We start from the raw sequence: 13,635 nt of genomic DNA, 5'->3' as shown, positions 1-13,635 counted from the left end.
AAAATTGTCTGAGTTAGTTGTTATAGGAGGATCTGGCCCACCTTGGAGACACCATTCCCTAGCTAGGGCATCTTGAACTGTATTCAACTGAGTAAATTTCTATCAGCGAAGCCAATTAGTAACCATGAATGCACTCCCCTCTCTCCACACCTGAATATGAAAGTAATGTGTCCAGCTATTTTACAATCCTGCTGCCTCAATTTCCTTGCTAGAATGGTCAGTGATGTGGAATTTTGAGCTGAAATAATACAAAAGAATTGAATTACCTTCTGAACTTCCACAGCAGCCATGTCCCTGTCCAGATACATACATCACAACCATGATGCACTGGGCACCTGCTGATGGTGGCAGGAGCTGGAAGGATCCTGGTACACAAAGACCCATGGATGAAAATCTGTTTCCTAGAATTGTCAATCAAGGCCTTCTTATTGAAATCTTATGTTATTTTTCATAATGTGTATGAGTCTGTACATGTATGCATGCAGGGGCCTGTATAGGCCAGAGGAGGGTGTCCTCTTCCCTGGAGCTGGAGTTACAGGAAGATGCAATGTAGGGTTAAGCCAGCCCCTTAGGGTGCACGCTTGCCTCTGGTGAATGTTTACTTAAAAATTGGGCACGCGGGAGCCCGCACACTCCTTCTGCTTCCTGTGCTCTGCGGGAACCTTGGTCCTGTAAGTCTATTTCTTCATTAAAGCTGTATATATTTTTTACAATCTGCCTGCATTCATTTACGCCGCTACAACGCAAGACACCATAGGTTGTGAAAAATGTACCATGAAAAATCATGACTGGTCTATAGCTGTTGCAAGAAGGCCACTTGTGTGTCTCCTGACTGCTCAGCCCAGAAATAATCATACAGAAACCATATTATTTGCAATGCCGTGTGTCCAATAGCCTAAGCGTATTTGTGGCTAACTCATATCCTTATCTAACCCAATCTCTATTAATCTGTGTATCGCCACGTGGCTTTGGTTTAACAGCTAAAGTTCTGGCATCCCTCTCTGGAGGAGCTACATAGCTTCTCTCTGGCTTCCCTCTTCTTTTTCCCAGCATTCAGTTTAGTTTTCCAAACCTAGCTCTGTTCCCAATAACTTCTATAGGCCCATATAGCTCCCTTTTAACGACATAGAGAGGGGAATCCCACATCATCACATATTTGCTGTGCCATCTTTCTATGCCCTTATTCTGGGATTTGTTTGGCCCCAAGAGATGTGTGTTGGTTTGGAATGTTTTGTTGTGGGAATGACAGTCATGGGATAAGAACATAGATCCCAATGGGCATCATCTCCTTATGTGTATATTAGACACATATGTGCCCTCCTCTCCTGGAATGTGAAGCTGCAGGTGCTCTCTCTGGCCTCACACCAGGAACTAATTAGGAACAGTGAGCCCCTCCCTCACTGTTTTTAAGTCTCTACAGCAGAATCTTCCTCTGCATTTGTAGGGCTCTGATCCACAGGCCTACTTTGTGTAGCCAGACCCTGTCAGTTTCTCAGGACTATACTAAGAGCCTGACTGCAATCTGTGGTAGTATCCCAGGCAGTCTTTCTCACCAGCTCCACCTCACACACACCCCAATGAATCTACCTTCCTTCTAGGTCCTGTATATGTCCCTAATACAGCATCTACCTTGGTGCTTATAATCCCAGCACCAGAGTTCCCAGTTCCTCTTTGAGTAGAAGGATGTTGTCTCAAGGTTTCTGTCACTTTGACAAAACACCATGAAAAATGGAAGTTGGGGAAGAAGGCTTTTATTTTATGTACACTTCAGCATTGCTGTTCATCACTCATGAATCAGAACAGGAAATCAAACAGGGAAGGTTCGCAGAAGCAGGATTTTATGAGGAGGCTATGGAGGAGAGCTGCTTACTGGCTTGCTTTCCATGGCTTACTCAGTCTGCTTCTTTTTATAACCCTGGACAACCAGCCCAGGAATGGCACCTTATACTGTAAGCTGGGCTCTTGCCTGTTGATGAATAATTGAGAAAATGACTTTGAGTTGAACCTAGTGAAGGCATTTCCTCAACTGGGGCTTCTTCCTCTCTGATGACTCTAGCCTGTGTCAAGATGACACACAAAACACTCAGTACACATGTTATCTGTCCTCTGGACACTCTTGCTATGGGGATTCACATCCTCCATCTCTCTGCAGTGCCTGTAAAATCCACAAACATTACTAAATACAAGGCTGTACTACAACCAGTCTATCTGTGCCTCCTATGTCACACCAAACTACTAGATGTGTTTCCTCGGTACACATGCCTGTTTATGCATCTTCTCTATTTTTGTTGTGAACAGTCTTCTCACTGGAGACTTGTCCTGTTTCTGTTCTTAGGTGTTTGTTCCCACAGGGTCGAGTTAAGGTGAGGATGGTACAATGTGACAACAGACAAGAATTATGTCTGTGCGAGATTGCCATCGGTCTTGAGAAACTTTTGTGACTTGTGGAGTAGTAAAGATGACTCAGGGTTTGTTCCCTTCCTTTTATTTTCTGTTAAATATTTTCTCAATAATAGACATCCCCCCCTTCTGACCCCCAAAAAGGACATGAAATATTTTGAATACACATCTCTTTATTGCTGAAGGGATAAGGTGTCACAGCCATCAGAAGGTGTCAGTGACACCTGAAGATCCTGTATTCATCTGGTGCCTGGACAGGATGATGCTTCAGGACTCCTACAAAACTTTACTGCAACGTGTCCTGGCCATCAGCAGATGCACACTGGAGAATCTGAGACTGCTGATGTTTCCTGTATTGGGCTCTCCTTTTCTTAAACCAGCTCTGCAATAACATGGTGAAAGAGATGGCTTTAGTGTATTCAACAGTCAGTATCACAAGTGGCTAAAACAACTCTGTGTAACAGTAAATGCCAGTGAGGCTTTAGATTGAACAAACTTTTGTAACCAAGGACACACAAAACCCTTAGCAACCCCAGCCCTGGAAGTCGGAATTCAGAACAACCGGAAAAGGGAAATTCATTAGGGAGAACCTTTCCTCTCTTATGTCCTTTCAAGGAAATGGGAAATATGACTCTAAGAAACAGATCGGGCATCAGTAAATCAGGGTATGGAGAAGACCAGATATCAAAAGGTTTTCAGGGATTACAATCTACACACTCTCTGCCAAGGACAAGGTAACTCATCATGCCCTTGAATTATTTGGTTTACTTGAACTACTGCTTAGAATAAAGTTATCTCCTCTGACTCTCTGGAAAGTCACACCCCACTACAACAATTCATGTCTATGTAATCCTCATGATATATACCTATAATAGAAAGGATGGGAGAGCTCATATTTGGCCTTGAATCAATGTTAACAAAGGCACAACACGTCCCAATTCTGGTTTTGATTAAATAGGTGCAGGAACAGCTGAAATAACTGCCATAGATTATTCAAATTTGATTGTTTGAGATGATCCCAAGATTTCTGATCTAAGTTGAAGGGCCAGAAAGCTGAATATATTACTAATTTCTTTTTCTGTATGACCCTATACTGTTTTATCCATGAAAGGTCTACAAAAATGCAGGGCCCTTGCTGGGTAACTGTGGAGGTTTCTGTGGCCTCCCATAGAGGCCTCTTATCTCCTATGCACAGGAAAGGAAGCTGCAAGAAAGTGGATGGGTCTTTGCCTGGATAAGTCTGGTTTTCAGCAGGCTTCCTGGAAATTGGTCTAAGGTCGTAGAGGGGACTGAAGATTAGGTGGTGGTAATTGGCTGCCATTGCCCGGAGTGCATACATGAGTAACTGCTTTTTAAATAAGTAAAGGAGAAAGGACTGGGGAATGATGAGGAAAAGAAGGTGGAAAGGGTAAATGAGGGGACAAGAATAGTCGATAGAAAGAAGAAAGAAAGCAGAAGATAAGAGAAGGGCAGGAGGTAAAGAAAGGGAGAGAGAAAAGCTCAAAGGAAGGAAAGAAAGAAGATATAGATCATTACATTGTTAACAGTCTCTGGTGACCGGACTTCTATACCTTAGTTTCAGCATTAACTGGAACATTGATTCTTGTCCTGCTCAGAATAACAGTGGCACCCTGCCTCTTCACCTGCAAGGCCAACTGCCTCAAACATATTAGAGTACTACTCAGCAATAAAAAACAAGGACTTCTTGAATTTTGCATGCAAATGGATGGAAATAGAAAACACTATCCTGAGTGAGGTAAGCCAGACCCAAAAAGAGGAACATGGGATGTACTCACTCATATTTGGTTTCTAGCCATAAACCAAGGACATTGAGCCTATAATTAGTGATCCTAGAGAAGCTAAATAAGGAGAACCCAAAGAAAAACATATAGGCATCCTCCTGAATATTAACCTTCAGCAAGCGATGAAAGGAGACAGGGACAGAGACCCACACTGGAGCACAGGACTGAAATCTCAAGGTCCAAATCAGGAGCAGAAGGAGAGAGAGCACGAGCAAGGAACTCAGGACCGCGAGGGGTGCACCCACACACTGAGACAATGGGGATGTTCTATCGGGAACTCAGCAAGACCAGCTGGCCTGGGTCTGAAAACGCCTGGGATAAAACCGGACTTGCTGAACATAGAGGACAATGAGGACTACTGAGAACTCAAGAACAATGGCAATGGGTTTTGATCCTACTGCACGCACTGGCTTTGTGGGAGCCTAGGCAGTTTGGATGCTCAACTTACTAGACCTGGATGGAGGTGGGGGTTCCTTGGACTTCCCACAGGACAGGGAACCCTGATTGCTTTTCGGGCTTGGGGGGGACTTAATTGGAGGAGGAGGAGGGAAATGGGAGGCGGTGGCGGGGAAGAGACAGAAATCTTTAATAAATAAATAAATTAAAAAAAACAAAACATTGTTGTGTATGTGATAAACTATGTGGACTTTTGAATAAAAAAAAAAAGAAAATAAACTCATTTAAGTTACTGGTCCCTAGAAACAACTATGCCCTCCTAGAACAGGATGAGTCAATAATTTGACTCATGCCCTGTGATCTAGTGGGAAATGTGACAGTTTAAGCCAGTGAAGAGGTTCCTCCATCTTCTATTCTTGTTGAGGCCATTTCAGGTAGAAATAGACTTTGATCTCTGTCATGGAGAATCCCACGGGAAATTAATTAATTCTATTCTAGGGACCAAAGATCAGGGATATTCTATCTAACTTAGCTGTGGTTAAACTTCCTGTTTGTATGAACCCCTCCTCCAGCTAGCTGCTATCTTAGCTTCAGTAAACAGCTTGATTCAAACTGCTTACTTCTGCACAGGCATCTGCATCTGCTGAGCTAGATGTTAGGACATCTAGGTTTTAAGATGCCCTCACAACCCCCTTGTTCTGGACACCTGGTGCCATGCCTACATGCCCAGATACCTGGGTGTCATCCTTTTCTGCTGGAATAAAGACTTTCCATTAGCTATAGACCGTGTGAGTGGTCATCTCTGCTCACAACTATGGAGTGCTCTATCCTAATTGGAATGTGTTCATAACCTCCTCCCTTCAAGCCTCAGGAAACATAGCAGAAGAGTAAGCAGAAAGCTGAAGATCCAAAGGTGCTGGATGACTCTAAAGGAACAAAAATCTATTTTCTGTACTAAAGGCCAAAAATAAAAATGAAATCAACGCAATTCAACAATACAATCGCTTGTGCTGCCTTACACAGACAGCTCAATCCTAACTCCCACTGACGCTTCTCAATGGGGCCCATCTCACGAAGGACAAGGGGTGCTGTGAGATTCACCACTTAGGATAGTGGGATACCTGTTTCCTACCTCCCCTTAACTGTCAGAAAAAAATCTCCTTCTTTCCCAGGCTCCTCCTCCTCCTCCTCGTCCTCCTCCTCCTCGTCCTCCTCCTCCTCCTCCTCCTTCATTCTCCTCTCCTTTTTCTCCCTCCAGCATCTTCTCCTTCTATTCCAGTGTTTCTGAATCTACTCTGGCATATTTTTCTTCATCAAAACACGTAATTTCTCTGCAGTAAACCGCTATACTCCCATGATTTCAGCTCATCATTTATCGATGGACGGCTTCTTATTGCTCCATCACCTTAAGCAGGTATGGTGATTACAAGGAATCACACTTGCCAAAAGAGTGTGAAAAGTCACAGCCTATCCACAGCTCAAACAAACAAACAAACAAACATACATCCTTCCCAAATTGACTTGGGAGAGTTAACACTTCTGCAAGGGAGGCCTGCACAGAGATGTGATGTTGTCATCTATAGTATTAGGGAAATGAGCCAATTCAGACAATTCATTCAGATAACTTGGGATTCACTGCTTCCATCATGTAAGTAATAAGGGTAGGTCACTGTCACCTATGGACTTTTGCCCTGGCCCTCTTCCATGCCCTCTAAAGTTTTCTGGGCTAAGGACAAAAGCCATGGTCTCAATGAGAGTTGAAGCTTGATAGTGATCCCCTACTTTTTGCCAACATGAAGAGCATCCTGGTCTCCATTCTTATACCAGGAGATGCACCGTTTTTAGGCAGAATCTCCAGACAGCAATGTGATCTGTAACAATGTGGAGAGCAGTTAACAAAACCGCCTCTTCCTTAATACATAGCCAGCTATGGAAATACAGTCACAGTTACCTGTTAGATGTCACCATCCTCTCAGGCTCCTAGGGAATAAGGGTCCATTATATTGGGAAATCATTAAACTGCACATCTTTGTGTCCATGCCATTTCTCTCCATCCCTGCTCCTTCTATTATGTGGATGTATAGTCTAAAGAAGACCAACAAAGGACGAGAAGCCATGAGGGGAACTCAAACATACCAACATGATGCCTCCATGAAATAAATAAAAGCCCCAGTGTGTTTGGTGGAGGCCACTTGTTGGCTCTCACCTGTCCAGTTAGCTTAGCCCCGAAACAATCACAAAGCAACTATATTAATTAAGTCACTGTTGGCATATTAGCTCTAGCTAATCTAGCTAGTTCTGCAGTGTATCAGCCTCTAGAGATGCACTGCATCAGCCCCTAGAGCTTATGTAAATGAGCCTCTCTGGAGCTGCAATGCATTAGCCTCTCTCTGGTGCTGCAGTTCATCAGCATCTAGAGCTGTAGTGCATAGGCCACTAGAGTGATAGTGCATCAGCCTCTATATATGAAGTACATCAGTATCTCTAGAGCTGATACTCCTCATCCTCTAGAGCTGTACTGCATCATCTTCTCTGGACCTGCAGTGCATCAGCCTCTAGAGCTGCACGGCATCAGCTTCTCTAAAGCTGCAGAGCATCAGCTTCTCAGGAACTGCAGTGTATTACACTCTAGAGCTGTAGTTCATAGGCCTCTAGAGGTGCAGTTTATCATACTCTCTGGAGCTCCAGTGCATCAGGCTCTCTGGAGTTGCAGTCCATAGGTCTCTCTGGAGCTCCAGTGCATCATCAGTCTCTCTAGAGCTGCAGTACAAATGGCTCTGGAGTGATAGTCCATCAGTCTCTCTAGAGATCCAGTGCATCATCAGTCTCTCTAGAGCTGCAGTACAAATGGCTCTGGAGTGATAGTCCATCAGTCTCTCTAGAGATGCAGTGCATCATCAGTCTCATTGGCGCTGTGATTCATCAGCATCTCTAGAGCTGCAGTGCATCAGGCTCTAGAGCTGTAGTGCATTGGCCTCTCTGAACCTGCAGTGCATCTGTGTCTCCAGAGCTTCCTCACATCAGTCTCTGGGGCTGCAGCACCTCTGTCTCTCTGGTGCTGTAGTACAGGGTCCTGTCAGCTCAACAGGGGGATAATGCCTCACTCCTTCAGCCTTTCTTTTCCAATCTCTCTTCCTCTCCATCCTGGGGGAATCTCCCTCTTCTCTACCAGTTTCTCCAACCTGAGCCTGGTCCTACTGTAGTTTACACCTTGTGGTGATAGGATGTCAGCCATCAGGTTCTCCTAGGCAGGACTGCTATTCTGCACAAGCTACTGCTGCAGGTAGGGAGTTTGCCTACATTAAGACTGCCCGATTCTTGCTGAAGGAAGTTAGCATGAATAGCACTCTGCACTGCCTTTCCCCTTTCTCATTTGCTATGGAGCAGTCAGTTTCTCTGGGCTCATGGCCTCAGGTTTTATCCCATGATCTAAACATTAGTCTTTACGGTCTGGAGGAAAGAAATTCATTTGAAAATAAGATATCTACATCTCTTCCTAAAAGTGAGCTCTATCTTTTCCCACATTCAAAAAACCCACATGTTCAACATAGTCTCCTTTAAAGGAAAAGAATATTTTCAGATTTCAAGTTAGTCAACAGAAGACACACTTGACCATGGCTTGGCACCTTTGCTTTTTATGTATTTGCAAACACATAAAAACTTACAAAGGTGTGCGATTTGCATGTGTATCTATGTGCAAATGCACACTCGTGCATGCAGAGGACCAAGGTCAGAGTCATGCATCTTCCTAGCTTGCTCCCCACATGATTTACACTGGCAGAGTTGTCCATGAACCTCAGCTCAGCAACTGAGCTAATCTAGGTCTCCCTAAGGATCCGCAGTCTCTGCCTCCTGAATAAGAGATTCTGACTACAGGTGAGCTGACACCTGCTAAACTTTATGCTGAGGGTCCCAACTCAGATCCTCAGTCTCATTTGGCAAGAGCTTTATCCTTCGGGCCGTCTCCTCAGTACCAAACTGCATTTAGCCTTTCAATAACATCCCCTGATCTTTTTCTCTTTTACTCGATTAACTTAAATGAGCTCAATGTTATTCTTTTTGTTTAATTGTAACAAAATTAACCCTTTAAAGCTGTCAGCCCCATACATCTCATAACACTGACATGACAATTTTGCATTGTTTTTAGATAATCTAAACACAGCATCGGGGAACATGAAGGTTCAACTTTGTTGCTTTCTACATTGGCTTTCCACAAACTTACAAAGGTGGAGGGCCAACCATCTGCACTTGTGAGTGTCTTCCCACATGACTCTTGGACAAATTATGAAGCACTGAATATCTCTCTGGCTTCACTTAATCCACATTATAACTAAGTGTTTATTTGTTGAAACAGAGCCTTGTTTTTCTCCTACTGCTTGCTACATCAATTAGAATGTCCCCAAGGTCACTTAGAGTCCTACTACAACAGTACACATAAGTTCCCTGAAATGACCTGAGTGTCCGGACTTCAGTATTAATCACTGTACACATACCAGTTAACATTAATGTTTTCCTATATGCATGACCATATAATACTCAATGCTGTCTATATATATGATGTTCCCATACTGATTATAAGTGTTCTGTGAATCTCAAATGGCTGAAAGACATTTGAGGAAATGTTCAACATCCTTAGTCATCTGAGAAATGCAAACCAAAACAACTCTAAGAGTCTATCTTACACCTATAAAAATGGCCATGATTAAAACACAGATGACAACCTATCTGGGGAGGATGTGGGGTAAAGGGAACACTCCTGCATTGGTGGTGGGAGTGTAAACTTGTACAGCTGCTTTGAAAATAAGTATGGCGATTTCAAGAAAATTAGGAAAAAATCCACCTCCACATCCAGCAATACTACTGTTGGTAATACACCCCCAAATACTCAATCACACCACAAGAACATCAGCTCAAATATGTTCATAGCAGCATTATTCATACATGTGCACAACAGTAAAGAAATAATAATGACATCTTGAAATTTGCAGTCAAATGGATAGATCTAGGAAACACCATATTTGGTTATGTAACTCAGAAACAGAAAGACAAATATGATATATACTCACTCATACATAATTTTCACACATAAAGCAAAGAAAACCAGCAATACCGGGAAACCGAGACAACAAAGAGGACCCTGAGACAGGCATAAATCGATCTACTTAGGAAGTAGGAAAAGACAAGATCTCCTAAGTAAACTGGGATTGTGGGGGTCACAGGACAGTGAGACTGGGAGAAGGGAAAAAGGGAGGGGAGCAGAGAAAAATATAAAGCTCAATAAAGACAATTAAATAAAATAAAAATGCTAAAAAATTGTGTGCATTTTTTATTTTTATTTTTTTCAATTAAGAGACTACGGTGTCTCCAATAATGGGAAAAGACACTTAATGGCTGCCCGTTCCATTTTAACTCTGGAAAACTTCAAGAGTCAGTTGTCAGTCATTATTATAACCCATACAAGGACACCTCTCACCCACGCTCGCTTTTCACAGTGGATACAAGAACATGGACCATGACCTGAAGCAGAGTGTCCTGCCCAAAGCCTTTTCAGACATACTAACCCGCACTCTGGATTCTCCCAGAAACAAGCGCTTTGCAAGATCCTTCCTGTGAGAAGAAAATGGAAAGTGGAGCTGTTAGGGAAATAAAGCATTTCAGCTTGGCAAGATGAAAGTCATTTCTGGAGATGAATCACACCCAACACAAAACTATGTAGAGATGGTAAGCACTAAATTATGAAAGTGGCTTTTCATAGATCTCCATTTCATTGCAAAAAAATAACCACATTAATCAGCACCAGGATCATATGCTATACTAGTAGAGGGATTGCTAAGAAACTACTAGGTCTTGAGTTCAATTACCATTATAAAACGGGGGCCATGAAGAAGAAGAGGATAAGAAGGAGGAAGAAAAAAACAAAAAGAAAACTTAAAGAACAAATTGAGAGGCACCAACCAGTTTCTAGATTCAACACTGCGTGTGTGTGTGTGTGTGTGTGTGTGTGTGTGTGTGTGTGTGTGTGAGAGAGAGAGAGAGAGAGAGAGAGAGAGAGAGAGAGAGAGAGTAGGTTGACTTTGACTTCTCAAACATCCTTCCCATACCCAGCAACTAAACAAAGACCTAATGCTTGGGCTCAAAGCAGATAGGACCCCAAGTGTGAAGAACACACCTCCTAATTAGATGCTGATGGATGGGAGCTGGAACAGCTACTGAAACAAGTCACATACCTTATGATCTCATCAGGGTACTTAGTTTTTTCAAAAACATCTTCCAACTAATTCAGCTGCCTGGGTGTGAGACCAAACTGGATCCTGTGGCATTGTACGCCAGACCTGAGGCACTCTGGCAGCAGCCACGTTCTCCTGCTCCTTCAACTGTGGTTTTCTGTACCCTTGGTGGTTCCCATGGCTCTCATGCCTGATGTCATCACCAACGTAGTTGAAGTTAACAACGTGGGTCACTTCATTTTTGTGGTGTGGGATGTCCTGGTTCTTTGTCGGAACCGTTTAGAGAACCTTCACCATAGATGACAATTTCTGTTGCTGCAGTGGCCTCATGTTCAAAATCAAGGCTCATCTCAATCTTATTTTCATTCAGTTTGTAGAAACTGTGTTCCACATGTTGGGATTGGAAAGCCATGATGAGACCTAAAAGAGAGTAGTGTCATCTCCATAAATGGTTTGTGGATAGTAATGATTTTGTAACCTGTGGGTTTTTAGCAAGTTTCACATCCGTCCTCTTTCCATCACACAATCCCTATAGGAGATATGTGCCCACTGAAAGTGGCTCTAGGGAGCATGTGCAGAATGGATCTAACATGGATCCAACCAAGTACACCAAAGCCTCTAGGAATGGAGTGGAGGAGAAAGAAAGCTGTTGCAGGTGCACAGGTAGGGATGAGGACATGCATTTATACTGAGCACATAGCCTCTGGGTGAACCCCTGGAGAACGCTAGCTTCTGTATCTCACTGGGTGCACACTGCAAGATCTGGGAATTAAGTGGACATGGTTATGTCAGCTAGTGTTTGTCCCAGTTTCCTTGAGAGGACATTGAAAACACACCAACACTGTCCTCTACCTGAAGGAGTGTCATGCTTGTGAAGTGGAGTTTATGTAGCATTCTGGGGGGACAAGTCGCTGCAAAACACTGGACGTCACCATTGAAACAATGAAAATGCTCCAGATGGTTGATTGGGACTCTCCATCAGAGTCACTGTACGATGTCCTGCCCAGTACTTCTCATGTCTGACTAGGCTGACACTGTGTGGGTCTCTGCCCTTTTCACAGTGTCAGCAAACTCCTGAAGCTTGAAAGTGCTCTCAACAGTATTTGAGCTGAGAAATCACCATATATACAGTAAGTATACAAAAGTGAAATAACCTCGGGCTAGCTTCCATTCAAACAATTAATATTCTCAAAGAAATTTCCTCAGTGGGCTGAGATGTTGGAAAATATCAAAAGGATCTCATTAAGAAACTCCAATCCTTCACCCAGCGACTGATGAAAACAAATGCAGAACTACAAACACTGGTGAACCTCAGAGAATCCTGTGGAAGAGGTGGAGAAAGGATTGTGGGAAACAGAGAGGCCAAGGGCACCAAAAGAGAAACCACAGAATTTACTAACCTAGGTCCAGAGAGGATCACAGAGACTCGGCTGCCATTCAGGGAGCTTGTAAGGGGCTGACCTAGGCCCTCTACCCATATTTTACAGTTGTGTAAATTATGGTCTTGGTCTTCTGGTGGGGCTCCTAACAGTGGGGATGTCTCTGACCCTCTGATCTGCTTTGGGAACCTTATCCTCCTACTGGATTGTATTATCAACCTTAATAGGAGATGACGTGCCTAGTCTTGCTGCAACTTGATATGCCACAGATGACTGATATACATGGGAGTGCCGCTCTTTTCTGAAAAGAGAAGAAGTAGATGGGGGAAAGAGGCAGGTTATTAGATGAGTCTGGGAAGAGAGAAAGAACGGAGAGGAAATGTGATTGAGAAAATAATTAATTAATAAAAAGAAAAGTAGAGTTTAACATTGCTTTTAAAAATTAATATTAAGGGGATGGCTTAAAGGTTAAGGGCACTACCTGTTCTTCTAGATGTTCTGAGTTCAATTCCCATTAACCACATGGTGGATCACAACCGTCTATAATGAGATCTGGTGCCCTCTTCTGGCGTGAAGGCATACATGCAGGTAGAACACTGTACACATGAAAAATAAACCGATCTAAAAATTGATATTAAATTTATTGAAGTTACAGGTTAAGAAATTACAAATTGTGATTGTCAGATTTTTTAAAAATCTTTTTTAAATACAAGGTCACTATTAGTTAGTGTGGTTGTACTTATGCATGCCTACAGGGGGCACTGGATCTCCTGAAGCTCTACTTAGAGATAGATGGTTACCGAGGTGGATCCTGGGAACTGTACTCTGGTCCTCTGAAAGAACAACAAAATCTCTTAGCCATTTAGTCGTCTGTCCACTCTCCTCACACAAATGCAAACTATTTCTTTCTTCCTTTTAATTGTAGAACCCTAGAGTGCTGTGATATCAGGACAGCTAGCAAGATTCCTAAGGAAGTTGTAGTGCAATTATTTTGACTTATAAATGTGAAAATCAACGTTCGTAAACACAAAATCATTGTTTAATACCTGTATAGTTAGTAGGTAAGTAAATTAGGATTCCTTCTAATTGTTGAATTTATTTGTTATGTGAGTATGGACCTTTACCGTTTTGTGCATGTCAGAGCACATGTTTGGATGTCAGAAGACAACTTGGGAAAATCAGTTCTCTCTTTCCATCATGCACTTCCCAGAGATCAGGTTCAGGTCATCTGTGGTGCAGGAGATCCTTCTGTTTATCTGTTCCTTTCATACGTAAATGAATAGAGAAACTCCATTGGCATTTTGATAGGACAGTACTTAGGTAGGCAGGGAAGACAGAACTGAATGCTGGGAGGGAGAAAGCAGAGTCAGAGAAACACCATGGAGCTGCCACCAGAAATAGATGTGCTGTAACCTTGCTGGTAGGGCAAGA

At 43.0% G+C, this 13,635-nt stretch overlaps 1 pseudogene; it reads right to left on the bottom strand.

The window, feature by feature from the left end:
• Positions 1–2,686: 2,686 nt before the first annotated feature.
• LOC142840787 (rhox homeobox family member 1-like) lies at positions 2,687–11,237 on the bottom strand (annotated as a pseudogene).
• Between the last annotated feature and the right edge of the window lie 2,398 nt (positions 11,238–13,635).

This window comes from Microtus pennsylvanicus, chromosome X (assembly GCF_037038515.1).
Source record: "Microtus pennsylvanicus isolate mMicPen1 chromosome X, mMicPen1.hap1, whole genome shotgun sequence".
NCBI lineage: Eukaryota > Metazoa > Chordata > Mammalia > Rodentia > Cricetidae > Microtus > Microtus pennsylvanicus.
Note: the sequence above shows the minus strand (reverse complement) of the source record. Positions and strands in the feature narration are given on the sequence as shown.